The 14867-nt window shown below is 36.0% G+C and overlaps 1 protein-coding gene across 8 annotated transcripts in view; it reads right to left on the bottom strand.

Annotated features, from left to right (window-relative positions):
- Positions 1-14867, bottom strand: part of MGAT4C (MGAT4 family member C) — a 339257-nt gene that overhangs the window by 131123 nt on the left and 193267 nt on the right. For 3 of the 8 annotated variants that reach the window (XM_032107339.1, XM_032107340.1, XM_032107346.1), the window contains exon 1: positions 1941-2131. The exons of the other annotated variants lie outside the window; for them this stretch is intronic. The gene's annotated coding sequence lies outside the window, so the exon portion shown is untranslated. Of the gene's footprint in view, positions 1-1940; positions 2132-14867 lie in introns of those variants that run through there. 8 annotated transcript variants of the gene reach the window in all.

Here is a 14867-nt window from a genome sequence, read left to right as displayed (position 1 = left end):
CTATCTAATAAAGCAACATTTATTGTTACATAAAAGGGCACATTTATTAAAAACAGTCTTTGAATGCTTTGGATCAGAACACTGAGCATGTAACAAATCAGCCTTGCATCCATGTCATATGCATCATCCTGTATTTTAACAGAAATAACAGATAATTTGTTTATATCTGAATTTTGGCTAAACTGAGTAGGAACAGAAATATTCGGAGATCTAACATGAAGCCTAATAACGATGCATTGATAAATGACATGGACCTATGCAATGTGTAGGTATGTAACCCTGAGGGAGAGGTGAAAACACTTTCTTTTTTAAATTAATAAGTATTAAAGGCATAGTTGCAACACTAGCATATGATAAATTCAACTTTAATAATGATCTAAGCAAGAAGGGTAACGTAGTAAAATGTTAAATACTACTCTCCTTTATAGGCCATGGTCATCTCACCTAGCAAAATTTGCTAGTAAAAAGACAGGAAAGAGTAATAAAGGTTTCACCTTAACAAATATGTTCTTCTAATGCCACCCATATTATAGATATGTCATTTAAGAAAAGTCTGGGATTGTTTGGCACATTATTATCCAGAGCTGAATTCACAATGGTAAGTACCAGGAACAGCATAGACAGGACTGAACTAGTAAAGAGCACAAAAGTGTAACACAGCTGAGAAGCCCTACTGTCTTAAGTGGTGTTTGAGATGAAAATAACTATTATTCTTCTGACAGTGTCTGGAGCAGAGATGATCATAGCTAAATTGAATGTATATCTCGATTTTGCAGGCACTTGTAATACTCACTACATATGTCATTATTTAAAACTTTGTATTGTAGAATCATGGATTGTAGAATCATGGATTACTGAAATAAAGACAGAGAGTTCTTAAGTGACCTAGTGAATTCTAATCACTATAAAGTAAATGTCATCAAGCTTTTAAATTAACTGGAACCTGCTATTTAATTTCCTATTAGGTACACTACTTGACTAGTTAAACTGGTTATTGGATTCTTCATACAGTAGCCCCTGAACTCCTTCAGTCAATTAAATTCTTTATTGAATCTGATTTGTCAGTGTCACTGTCACTTCTAATCTCTTAAATCCACATAGGTTCAGAAGCTTTAAAATGTACTAAATCTGTTGCAAAACTAAGAAGTTACATGGACAGAATCCTTCCCCTCTCCCTCCTCTCTCTGTGCAAGCTACAAAGCTGCCAACAATGCAAAAGATATAAGCACTGGTTCTTCATCCTCTATATGTACACTTTTAGAGCTACAGAATGAGATGTTTTTTAAGACGAGCTACAGAATGTAAATTGGAAAAACATATAAACAAAAAACTCTGTTGGGTGTTTTGCTACCAGCATATTGTATATTGAACACTTTTATCTTTGACTTAGTTTCTTAGCACTTTAGATTAAAGAAATTAGCAGAACACAGTAACTATAACTAATTCCAGAACTGGAAACTTTAAAATCATGGTATTATTCTTTTGATTGATATTTGCAAAAGTATTCCAGAACATTTTTAAAGTTGTTTCAACATTAAATTCCCTCTTCTTAAATCTTCCCATTTCTTTGTTCATCAAAAAAAAAGCTGGATTTCAAAGGAAAAACACAGGTGTTAAAGGAAAAGAAAGGAAAAATACTGCTATTAAATGACTGGTCTCTGTGATGGTCTTGTCAGCCTAATAACTCTTTAGAGCACCTGAAGAGCAGCTCAAACATGCAGGCTATTTATTTCTGTATTACAAAGTAGAGTTTGCCAGACACAGACTTATTTTTCCTTTAAAACCATTCCCTTTCTAAAGGATCTCCTTTTTGCCAGTAAAAATCTGTTTTTTACATATTATAGGCATATAAGCCTCTGAACTACGAAAGCAATTCCCCTCCCAGGTTAGGCGCATCACCTTTATTCTGAAAGAGAAGGCAAACCAGACCAGACTCTTACCAGACACAGGGAAAACAATTGCTTCAGCTGGATCCAGCAGTGTCGTGTGCGAGCAGGCAGCCTGAGCGATCCCTGGGCCTCACACAAAAGCGAGATAATTGGCTTTGACGGAGGAGCTGTAAACATCCATCACGGCGGTGCTGGGCGGCGGCGGGCGCTGCCCCGGCCGGGCTGGGCGCTCCCCGGCGGGATGATGTCAGGCACGGCCCCGGGCGGGCGCTCATTGGCTTCCCTCACCTGGACCGGCCCTTAACCCTAAACTGCCGGCCGCCCACTGAAAGGTGCCTCTTTAATCCTTATATACATACACACAGGTGGGGGCTTTCTATTTTTTCCTCTTTCTTTTTTTCTCTCCCAATTTTTTTTTCACCTTTCATTTATTTCCTTTTTTTTTTTTTTTTAACCTTTTTTTTCCCTTTTCTTTTTTTCTGTTTTTATTTTTTTTTCCTTGTAGCAAATGAGATCGTACAAGAAGCTCCTGCTTTGGGGACCAGGTGCTTGTTGTGGCTTAGCTATTGAATGTAGCAATTAAATAAATTCTACAAACTAATTTGCCTAAATTATTAAACAAGACCCTCAGGTAACTGCATTTTCATCATCTGTTTACTAAATGATAGTAATGATCAAAATATTGTACAAAAGAGATATTAAAGGAAAGGTTAATGCATGCAGCACCTGGAGAACTCACATTTTTAATGATTTTGCATTGCCTCCTCTTGAGGCATGAGATTAATAAAGGCACACGTTGGGAAAAGGATGTAAATTCAAGAATGTTGCACTATTGCAATGTTAGGTTGATTATTGTGTCTTTTTAAGTATTTAAAACTAACAGCAAAAATATAGGGATGCACAAATGTACATGCAGAGTTATTCTTTGAATACTAAGTAGTAGCCCAGATATTCTGTAGTAAATGAGGCATGAAACACATTGCCAAATGTATGATGTCCTAAATATAGTGGCACTAAGTATTTAGCTATGTTACAGGCAACATCATAAATCATGATAACTTTAAAATGAATCCAAATCAGTGCTTAAATAATTGCTTTTTCTATAAAGGAATAGTCTGATCTCTCATCTTTAAGTGGCAAAAAAATCCTATTATTCGACAGAAAAAAGCAAAAAATCTGATCTAGCACATGTTGTATTTGTATCTTTTGTTCTGTGTCAATTTTTTTTTTAATCTTGGGAAACCAATACTTTCTTTAAATGGGTAGGAACCTGATCCAAAATGTATTTACAGTAAATAATATAACACATGAGTTTGTTTATGGTCTGTTATCCCTCAAAAAAAAAAAAAAAAAAGTTGCTCAGTTTGTTCTCTGGGGAAAAAACAAGACCAAAGAACCAACTACACCAAGCCGAAAAAACCCAGGAAAAATGAAATCTAATCAAACATGGTTTAACTTAATCTAAAAGACATTTAAGACAAGATTTCTAGAATAAACTTGATAAAGAGCTGTGTCATTTTCTTGTGGTTCTTTCACAAAGTTTTAGAGACTCAGAAGATAAAATTCTGGGGACTTAATAAACACCAGTTTTGTGTGGGGATCTGGAGGCTAACCTACTAGCCAAAACCTACTTTAGGTCAAAATGAATGCCATTGTTCATTTATTCCTGCTCAGAAAACATGGTAGTCCAGATGAAAATGTATATAAAAAAAGATTCATTGCTATGCAAAGTGACAAAACTGAATTTCAGGTCAGAAAAGATTAATTTGGACAATGGGAATGTCACTTTTGCTTTTGTATGATTACGAAATGATAAAGGTAAGACATCGTAACATGAGTCATAAGGAAAAGAACTATTGATGAGGTAAAGTATGATTAGATATATCATATGTAGAAGTTATATTCTCCTGAATATTTAATGCTATATATAGTCTGGACCAAACCGACACAATGTTGCTAAAATTTTATTACGTTGGTTGATTCAGCATGAAAAATACCTGGATTTCCCATATCCAGTTAATCTTACAATGATGAATTAAAGTTCTATGCATTTTTTATTCTTATGTAGAGTATGCTTTACACCTTTAAGGAGCATATCACTCACAGATTATCTGCTCGACCATCTTTAATGGTAGAGTGCCATATCCTTAAAAAGTTCTCAGCGTTCATAAAGTGTTATTCTCCAGTGATAATAGAGAACCTATGCTTTATGAACCAAGCAGTAAATTAGAAAATTTACTTAGAAAGTGTAGTACCAATGCTAATTTGGAATATTAGTGCAGAATATTTCTTAGTAAATGGCCTGTAAAATTTGACATTTTCTTTATAAAAAAAGTCATTTTTCTGCAGTAATATGTGATTAATGAATGCTTTGAAATTGAGCTATTTATGAATTTACTGATAAACTATCAGGTTTTCCATGCTCATTTCAAAAATTATCTATCACTAGTACTTTTAAAAACATGGAAGAAATTGGAGATCTAGGCTAAACAAAGTAACTTGTAAAAAACAGAACAACTCCATGATTGTAATCAAGTCACACAGCATTTTTCACACTTCCATATGATGTTGCCCATGTGTTATAACCAGTTTGAAATATAAATAATGAAAATATATGATAATATTTAAATTATAGCTTTTAAATATGCAGTAGCAGCAAGTCACTTCAGAAAAAAGAAAAAGTTGTAAGGCCATTTCTTTAAATGAAAAATCTCTTCAGTGAAATAAACATATTGAATAGGTTACAAGAGCTCAAAGCATGACTGTGTGTGAAATCCAGGGACACAGAATTCATACGCTCCTATCGTTGTGCCATGGGTTCCATATATGAAGAGATTGGCTTGTCAACTCTCATGCCTACCACAGAAAATAAAGGCGCTGTTGGCAGTGATATTTTTTGGCATGTTTTAGTTTCAAGTTCAAATCACACGGAAAAAGAAAGAAGGAAAGAACAAGAAAATGAAAGAGAAGTGACTAATGATTTTTAATAACTATCTGGTTTTCTTTCTATAACCTAATAGAAATCAATGTATGAATAATGTTGAAGAATTTAACTAGAGGGGATATTTTAGTCCTCGAGCAAAGTGAAACTCAGGTTTATTAGTATATATTTCCCATGAGCCAAAATCATTATTGCATTTAATTGCTTGACAATTATTTCTGTCACATCAGTTTAACGGTTAAACCAATTATTTATATTACAAACATAGTTCTGCACCAAACACTAATTGAAAAACACAAGCGGTTCTTCAGTGTTGCTTAACCTATACATTATTAATATTGGAAGGGCTAGGTTTAAAGATTTTTGGGGAAATTAGAACTCAGTCAGGTGATGAGTTTTTAGAGATTGATTGTGTAAACTCAAAATTACAGCTCTCATAATCCTGTATATGAGATGAATGCCAAGTCAGGTAGACCTGATGACTATTATAAATATTTTTTCTTCCTGCATTCAGGCAATATGAGCTACCTGCTCTTAGGAGATTTTTATCCACAAGATGGCAGCTCTGTTTGCATGGTCACTCCTTTTTGTAATGTTCAACTTGAAAATCATAACAGAGTAATTTTTTTTTTTTTTTCATTTTATAGCAGATATGTTTTTCTATCTCCTGAGGAATTAAAAAAAAAATGCCCAGACAATCCCAAGAGATAACCATTAATTAACCCCAATATTGAAGTAAAATTTGCCAAGTGTTGAGTAAACTATAGGAAGAATATTTAACAGCAAAATCTTTGGTTTGAGTTTTGAAAGAGTCTCCATCAAGATCCATGTTTTTCATGCTTCAATTTCTAGACATCAAACACAGCATAACCTTTAACAGATTCAATTTAAAGAGTACAAAAGGTTTTACTGATAGAAAAGGAAATGCTTATTTGCCTAAAGGAAACTTAGGTTAATAGGTTACCTCTCTAGGTAATGATTGATTTTATTTTACTTTATACCTAAACTCATCAAGAATGCTCATTTATATTACTAAAATATAATAGATATCTTTATTTCTAAGTTAAAAAATGCTGAGTTGTTTATATGTATGGATCAACCACAGGCAATTAATAACCATTTGTGCCTTGTGAAATTAATAAAATTCAGAAAAATATAAACAGCAGGTTCTAGCTCTTTTCAAGGGGTTCACTCACAGCTGAAATGATTAGCAAAAATAGATGTGAAAGCATTTTCCTTGTCAATGAAACCCAGTAAATTAAAATGAAGCTTTACTAAAACAATGCATAATTCAACATGGAAAAAGTTTGCCCATGGGACAGCCATTTCAAAGGAAATTATCTGGCCTAGCTACCTGTCTGCGTGCACTTATGGAGTGGAATCGCTGATCCCTTTAAGAGGAGAAAGGAATTCTGAGTTACCTAAAATTTATCATTGACACCCTTTATCAACACCCTTTGCACATATCATTATAAATCAGTGGACAGGAGCTTATAGACTGTAGCAAATGCAGAACTGATTAATGTGATTTGCATCTTAATGAAAAAGAGATAAACTGTTTTTAAGTAATGTGGGGCAGCAGTACCTGTATGAATGGTTATCATGGATCAGCTAATGGGCAGTAACTTGTTAACAAGGCAGCAAGGCCATGATTCACGGCTTAGAGGCACATACCTGCTCTCTCAGCATCTTACACAATGGAAAAAGCACAACTCTGAGACGTGAAATTCCAGAGGACAAGATCATGTTTGGCAACCTAGGTCACATCAGCATTGCCTAGGTTGAGGTGTGCAGCAGAAGAAAAGTAGATTAAAAGGGTCTAAAGAGAAAAGGTGATATGATAGAAGGGTAAAGGCAGTCTAAGATGGTTTAGGCTTGTATGAAGATTGGGCAAGCTGCCCAATGCATGACATGAGCCTGAACTCAGTTATCTCAGAGCAGATGATTCGTTGCAAATTATAATCCCAGAGTGAGTAGTTCATATAGCCAACTGCACCAGCACACTACTCATCAGAGTATTGTCATAACAGAAGTGCTGGTCTTTCATCAGAGTGTGTCAAAATACATTTATGTCACCAAGTTACATGTTCATTCCATAAACTAACTGTGAAAAGTGTCAGGAGAAAAGACTTTCAACTTTTCTGTGCATGTATATGTGGGGGCGATGTTCTGTGTCAGCATAAGTTGGCTGTTATTTTGGGTCTACTGTGTGAGGGTCTATTTTAATACATTTTTTAAAGAAAAAAACAGGCAATTTTATATGGATTAGAATGATAGACTAAAGCTACCTGGGCCAAGAATTTGCAACATTCTTAATAAGAAAGTATGAATGAGAAGATTGAATTTTACACTGAATACAAAACTTTTCAGAAAAAAAGTTTAAGATAAAAGTGTCTACATAGGAGGCTAAATCACTTTTGAAAAAGTGACTTAAGCTCTAAGTTGCACATATCTGAGACTCAGCTTTCTTACTGCATAAGTTGAGAGATTGCTGAGGTGGCTGTGAATGCACCAGAATCTTCTCACAGGAAAGGGCACAACCATGAAGATGTACTCACTGGGCCTCAGATGTGCTACAGAGAGCAAGTGCCTGTCGTAGGCTCAGTTAAGAGCAATACCATGTTTGTTCAAAACAGAGCCTGTTTGAACTGCTTGCTGTTGCAAACCAGGAACAGTGTCAGCTGACTGACCTTCATTAGAGCATGACGCAGACATCATCTGGATAGAGTGAAAGAGAGGATGAAAGCTACTGAAATGTGGAAATATTTTCTACTGCCTTGATGATCATGATCATATCACCACAATACTGGTCACAAGGTGGTCACAAGCTTGTTAAATGGCTGTAATTTTTCCAAAACTAGAACTTTCAGAAAAACATTTTACCAATCTGATTCCAGAGCTGGATGATATTCATACAAAAACTCTGAAGAATTTTTAGATCTCAGAGTTATTGGATCTCAGGGTAAGAAATTCTGAGACAAAACTGGTAAGAACATAGTTGCACAAATGTTCTACATAAAATAGGATAATTTTGCAAACCATCCCTTTAACACCTATTTTCCATAATTGCTTTGTAAATCTTGCCTTTATTAATCAATTATACTTTGATACTAAATTATTTCATTATTGATGCCTAGATAAGGCATTAAAAATTTCAAAGTTGAGATAATAGTTGGTAAGGACAAATATAAGAAAAAACTCTTAATTACTTCATACATGGGAATCAGAACATAACCTGAATTATATAAACTTCACAGATTTTTTTTTTTAATTTAAATTTCTGTTTTGATAACACTATCTGTGAGTGTAACCCCAAACAGAAAGATCAAAGGCACTGCTGGAAGCTGTGATTGCTGTGTTACATAGTTTACCCAAAGTAAGTATCACGGGGGTAAAAGAATGAGTAGAACTTCCTGAAAACAGTGTTTTGAATACTAATGTTCATTTCGTCATCTTGACCTGTAAGATAGTTGACCATTTTGGAGCAGAATTTTCAGACACTACTGTAGTGAGGGGAACTCTGTTAACATTTAAATCAGCAGACAAAGGCAATTTTTGTAGGTCCAAGTCTGAAATATTGGTCTTTGAGAACACTTCTCATGATCACTGCAAAATATGATACAGGCATTCATCTCTTGAAGTTTTCCAGTGTTGGGCATACCAAATGCCAATTTGCAAGGGAAAGTAAAAGTACTGGATATTAATGACCATCTACAAAAGACATACATTGTCATTAATGCATCATATGATATAATAATGTAGAAGGTGTACAACCTTTCCTCATTCACACAGGGATTAAACTTGTTCCTGAATGTCATCCTTACATGACAACTTTTTCAGCTGTTTTGTTGAAATTTTATCAAAGAGGAAATTATTCAGAATAAATATGTCAGTGTTTGGTGTTTTACTAGGAAGTTTTGAGCCAGTATGAAATGAAGAGCTTGTTTCTGCAGCTAGCATGACAGTGTACAAAACCATGTCACACTAAAAAGGCAGAGGTGGCTGATTGAGGTACAGTTCTGTGCTGACTGACCAAACAACCTTTCTGATGTGTTAAATGTTAAGCTAAATTTGAACTGACAAATAACTACATTTTTGTTGTCTGTACACAAAAAAGGTTACTTCCAAAAACATCTATAGCAATATCTAATACAGTTATTGCATTATTAAAAAAAGCATACTGAAAATACGGGGAAGAAAATACTTTTTAAGGAAGATACTAAGCAAGATATTCATCTTCTGTGTTGATTGTTAAGGGAATAATAAATACAAGATGAAGACCTTGAGGATGATAACATATGAAGTGATTTAGTCTTGAAGACATTATCTTCATCCTGACATTGCTTTGAGAAAGAGAAGTGGAAAAAGCTTGCTGTCAGAGGTCTCTGCTAGTGACTGGAGAGATGGATTCAAAAATGATAGTGAATTGCTGTTATATTCATATTAATATATGAAGTTTAATATGGTGTATGAGGCATGTCATAAAGTGCATTTAGGCATATTTTAAAGTAGAGTTTCTGAAGGTAGTAAAAGAAAATAACAAAAAATATTATTAATGCAAGTATTCAATATGGCTCAGTAAAAACTCCAGGGAATGGTAGTAGTGACAGGAGAGGAAAAATAATTTTAAACTAAAAAATGGTGGATTTAGATTGTGTATAAGAAAGAAATTCTTTACTATGAGTGTGGTGAGACACTGCAACACACACTGAGATGCTGTGGATGCCCAATCATTGGAAGTATTCAAAGTCGACTTGGATAGTTGGATCAATGTGATCTGTTGAAAGTTGTCCCTGCCCATGGCTAGGTGATCTTTGAAGTCCCTTCCAATCCCAAACATTCTATGATTCTATGACTTTATGACAAAATCATAATTATCTGTGTCATGGGTTAGCATGGGTCATCTGCCATCACAGACAATGTTTTGAATGTTTCAACATTGAGATGCAATTGGAATTATTATTCAGTAAAGCACACATATACAAGATACAATACTAACTACTACTTTATTAAGCACAATCTATTAAAATGATAACATCTTAGGTTTTAAAACAGTTTTAGTAATTAAAGCTGGTCAAACCTTTCTGTACAAGATAGTCAGTTGAATTTTGCGGGGGAATTTTCTATTAGCCTGCTAGATTAAATCTGTCTTGGTTTAAATATGTCTGTATGATTTAAAATGGTAAATCTCTGCCATATATGGGGTTCAGTTTTAAATTAACACTCAACAAGTCCAGGTATCTGCATGTGGGTTAGGTATCTTAACTCACTTTATAATCAAGGCAGAGCTAATCAGTGCAATCATTGGAGCCTAGAAATAAGTTCAGTTTGCTTTAAACTAGGTATCTTTGGACAGATATAGTCACCTAAATACAAGAGTTGTTCTAAATAATATCTTTAATATTATTTGAGATGGCCAAGGGTATCTGAAGCATCAACCTGTCAGTGTAGCTGAACTCTCCTTTCTGAGAAGTGACAGGTGAACACTGGAGTTAGAGGAGACCTGCACCCTCCTCATCTAAGGTCTTCAGGCCAGGCAACCAAACAGCAATTTACAAAAACCCAGAAACCAACTTTGCAAAGAATTCATGTTGTACCTCTTTTCCCTTTTGATGTGTACTTAAAAACTAAACTGTGAGGTAAAGTAAACCCAGTTATTGTAATTCTACAGAGTGTGAGCATAAATTGCATATAGATCTTGCACTTGAAGGTGAAGCATAGGAAGAATGATAATCAATATAATGTTTTATTATCTCAGTATTACCTAAAGTACACCAAGGAAGGAAAACCAAAAGTATATATCTATTTCCATCAGCAGGATTTTGAGAGTACATGTGATCTCTGAGGTGGGACTTCTCCATAAGATGTTTGTTTTTCAATTGTGAGGCTGAGATTTTAATAGATTTAATTTTGTGAAACAAATATTATTATATATTTTTATTTGCTGAAGTAGACATTAGGATATCTAGGACAGAGTGTTTGTTGATTCTTTTTGCATAAAACTGAAATTCAATGTTCTCAGAAGAGAAATCTGTGAGAAATACGAACATGAAAATGTGGGACTTGCATCCTATGTTAGACCTTTGCTGCAAGATTTTCTCTCTTGTTGCTTGCTTCTGAAAGCCACATTGAGGAATTATTTGTGTGCACTAACACCTGTTAGCACAATACCTCGCTGCATTTGCAAATTTGTAACACTTTGGTTACATGAAATTATGTAATCCACTATTTCTATATTAATTCTATTGTGTTTCTCTTGCTTGTAATTAATTTCAGGAAGTAGATTTTTTGTTTGCTTGGGTGTAGTGGGTTGACCCTGTCTGGATGCCGGTACCCAACAAAGCCATTCTATCACTCCCCTCCACAACTAGACAGGGGAGAAAAAATGTAACAAATGGTTCATGAGTCAGCGTAAGGACAGGGAGAGATCACTCACCAGTTGCTGTCATGGGCAAAACAGACTCAACTTGAGGATATTAAATTAATTCATCACTAAAAAAATCAGAGCAGAATAATGAGAAGTAAAATAAATCTTAAAAACACCTTTCCCCCACCCGTTCTTCCTTCTTGGGCTCTGCCTTCCTCCCCCAGTGGCATGGGAACATAGGGAATGGAGGTTATGGTCAGTTCATCACAAGTTGTTTCTGCCACTGCTGAGGCAGAGGAGACCTTCCCCTGCTCCAGTGTGAGATCCCTTCCATGGGAGACAGTTCCTCATTAACTTCCCCAGCATAAATTCATCCCATGGGCAACAATTCTTCACAAACTGTTGCAATCTGGGTACAGGGTGCAGCTCTTCAGGCACTGCAATGTGTGTCCCCCATGGGGTCACAAGTCCTACCAGGAAAACTTCTCCAGTGTGGGCTCCTCTCTCCCTGGGTCTGCAGGTTCCTTACAGGAGCCTGTTCCAGCATGGCTTTCAGAGCCTCCATTTATGCATCCACCTCCTCCAGCATGGGTCTCCTCCGTGTGCTACAGGGAGATCTCTGCCCTCCATTGACCTCTGCAGGCTGCAGGGGCACAGCTGTTTCACCATGGTCTGCATCATGGGTCTGGTGCGTGGAGCACCTCCTGCCCCTCCTTCTCCACCGACATTGGTGTCTGCAGCTGCTCCTCTCACATGTTCGCACCCCGCTTCCCTCTGGCCACCATTATGTCTGAACAATAACTTAAAAATGTCATCACAGTGTCATTACCATCATTGCTGATTGGCTCAGCCTTGGCCAGCAGCAGGTCCATCTTGGAGCCAGCTGGGATTGGCTCTGTGGGACATGGAGGAAGCTTCTGGCAGCTTCTTACAGAAAGCCATCCTCTGTAGCTCCCCTCCACCGCTACCCAAACTTGGCCGTGTAAACCCAATACACTCTGTAAAACATATCTTTCCTACACATAAAAATTTTCTACAGTCCTCTGAATATATTGCTGGGTCAGTGAATGTTCTGTTTTTTGAGGAGATAATAACTATGCTACAGTGACGTGTTTTCTTCCTATTTAAACTACACAACTGAGGAGCTGCTTGAAATGATGTCAAAACAGACCACTGTTTGACTCTGCTGACTTCATTTGTAGAGGCCTTCCCCCCCACCACTGCTAAACCAAAACATAGACTCATGTTTTCCAAATTAACCTTGTTTTAATCTAAATAAAGTCCTAAAATGGATTCTAAAGTATACCTTATGATATAACCCTGCTTTGGATTCAGTTAATAATTAGTCCCTTTTTTGATTGTTTTCTGCCTTACTTTAAGTTAAAAAATTATATAAATATTATCTATTCTGAGTTTCCTTATTGAAGTTAATGACTCATATATTCCAATTCATCTGCTTTGGATGAAATTAATAAAGTTCAAATACTATTTTATCTTTTCTTTTCTGAAATTAATTATCTGTATGACCTTTGCTACCTTTCTTTGACTTAAAATTAATCTTCGAACCTATTTTTGCTTTATGTGTCTTGAATTGATGAACCCAGCTTTGTCTCATTAAATAAAATTAACAGTTTTCTTCAATCAGTTTATCTTAACTTTTGTTTAGATGAGAGAATTCCTTATAACAAATTTCTTGCCGTCATTTCTTCATTTCCATGAAAGGTCTGAAACAATAACACATTAAGAAACACTATTTTAAACAATTAATCTATTGCTTTAGTACAGAGTTTCTTTCACCTCTGTGTTCCCTTCCCATCCCAGACATGTTTTCAGTTTTTAACAATTTTATGTTTTATTTGTATTTTTGTCATTTTGTTTCTCTTTTGTCTCAGTAAAGTGCATGCTGAGCCTCTAGCTACACAGCTTTCCTCCCACATGCTCTCTGTGCACAATCAAATTTGCAGTGTGGCTGTAATTCATCCCTGTGGCAAAAGGTAAGAAGAAAGTCTGTGAATCGTCTAAGTCCAACAGGAGCCTTTAAATAGACTGTATATTATCACTCTGCATACAAATGAGAGTTGTCAATAGAGTTTCCCCTGTCTATTTGTTTGCAACTGTTAGATATGTACAACCCAAAAAAAGCCCCCTGGGGAAAAATAAACCAGAAAACCAACCCTGACATAAACTAATCAAAACCATCTGACTTTTATGAACTTTCAAAGTTGCTATAAATTGTGTCTCTTATAAAACAAAAATCAAAAATTACTCTTCACATTACTTGTCAGTATTCTTATTGACAAGAAGGATGTTTGAGGGTTTTTTCCCTTTATGTGTTCAATTGGCTTGAAATTATTAACATGAACTGAACTTGACTCTTGAAATAAAATGGCCTTTGTGGATTCACCAAAAACTGAAGGTAAGTTCTAAGTCTGTTTTGTGAGCTGGTTGAAATGTTTGTTTACTTCCTATTTCAGAACTCCAAGATGCCATTTCAGACCTTTGGTCAACCTCTATGCTTAAGATCTCTTTGTCAGTCATTATTTTTGTTTCCATGTGATCACTAAGCTGCGATTGAAATTTGCATTTAAGAATCATATTTTTTCATAGAAATCACACTATGACTACATTACCTAGATGGCTCCTGACTAGACAAGAATCAGAAATCACAGACTAAAAGGATCACAAATGGCTAAGGTTGGTAGGGACCACAGTGGGTCATCTAGTCCAGCCTCAAAAATAGAAAATACTACGTGAGCATCATAGAATCATATAATATCCTGAGCTTGAAGGGACCCACAAGGATCATCAAAGTCCAATTCCTGTCCCTTTACAGAATAGCCACAAGAATCACACCATGCCCCCGAGAGCATTGTCCAAATGCTTGAACTCTGTCAGGCTGGTGCTGTGACCATTTCCCTGGGGAGCCTGCTCCAATGCCCAGCCACCCTCTGGGTAAAGAACCTTTTTCTAATATCCAACCTAAACCTCCCTTGACTCAGCTTCAGGCCATTCCCTCGGGTCCTGTCACTGTCACCACAGAGAAGAGATCAGTGTCTGGACTTCCTCTACCCCTCACAATGAAGTTTAGACTGTGATGAAGTCTCCCCTCAGACTTCTCCAGGCTGAACAGCCCAAGTGACCTCAGACACTCCTCATGTGGCTTTCCTTCCAGACCCTTCATCATCTTCATAGCTCTCCTTTAGATGCTGTCTAATACCTTTATATCTTTTACTCACTATGTTACCCAAAACTACACACAGGACTCCAGGTGAAGCCAGTGTGAAGCAGAATGGCATGTTGGTGAAAAAGAAGTTAGAAAGAAGGTCTACCGAATGAAGGCCTGCTCCTAAATCTACAGAACTAGTGTAAAAATTCACAACCTTTTTATTTAGCTTTGCCTCAAGCTGATAGGGAACATGTAATCAATAACAAATTGTTAGTTATTGCCTTCAAGTTAGGTGAGGCTGAATCCCCAGCAGATTTAAACTTGTGCAGCTTTTATTTGTTTAAATTCAGTTGTGTCTTTGTAAATTAAAGAAGACTGTGTCAAAGTTTCATTTGAAGCCTTCACTATGTATCAAAACATCTCTTATGAGTGAAATGTCTCTGTAGGTTAATTTGAGGTCATTTAGAAGAAATTTAAAAGTAGATATTTCTAAATTTTTGATCA

This window comes from Corvus moneduloides, chromosome 4 (assembly GCF_009650955.1).
Source record: "Corvus moneduloides isolate bCorMon1 chromosome 4, bCorMon1.pri, whole genome shotgun sequence".
Taxonomy (NCBI): Eukaryota; Metazoa; Chordata; class Aves; order Passeriformes; family Corvidae; genus Corvus; species Corvus moneduloides.
Note: the sequence above shows the minus strand (reverse complement) of the source record. Positions and strands in the feature narration are given on the sequence as shown.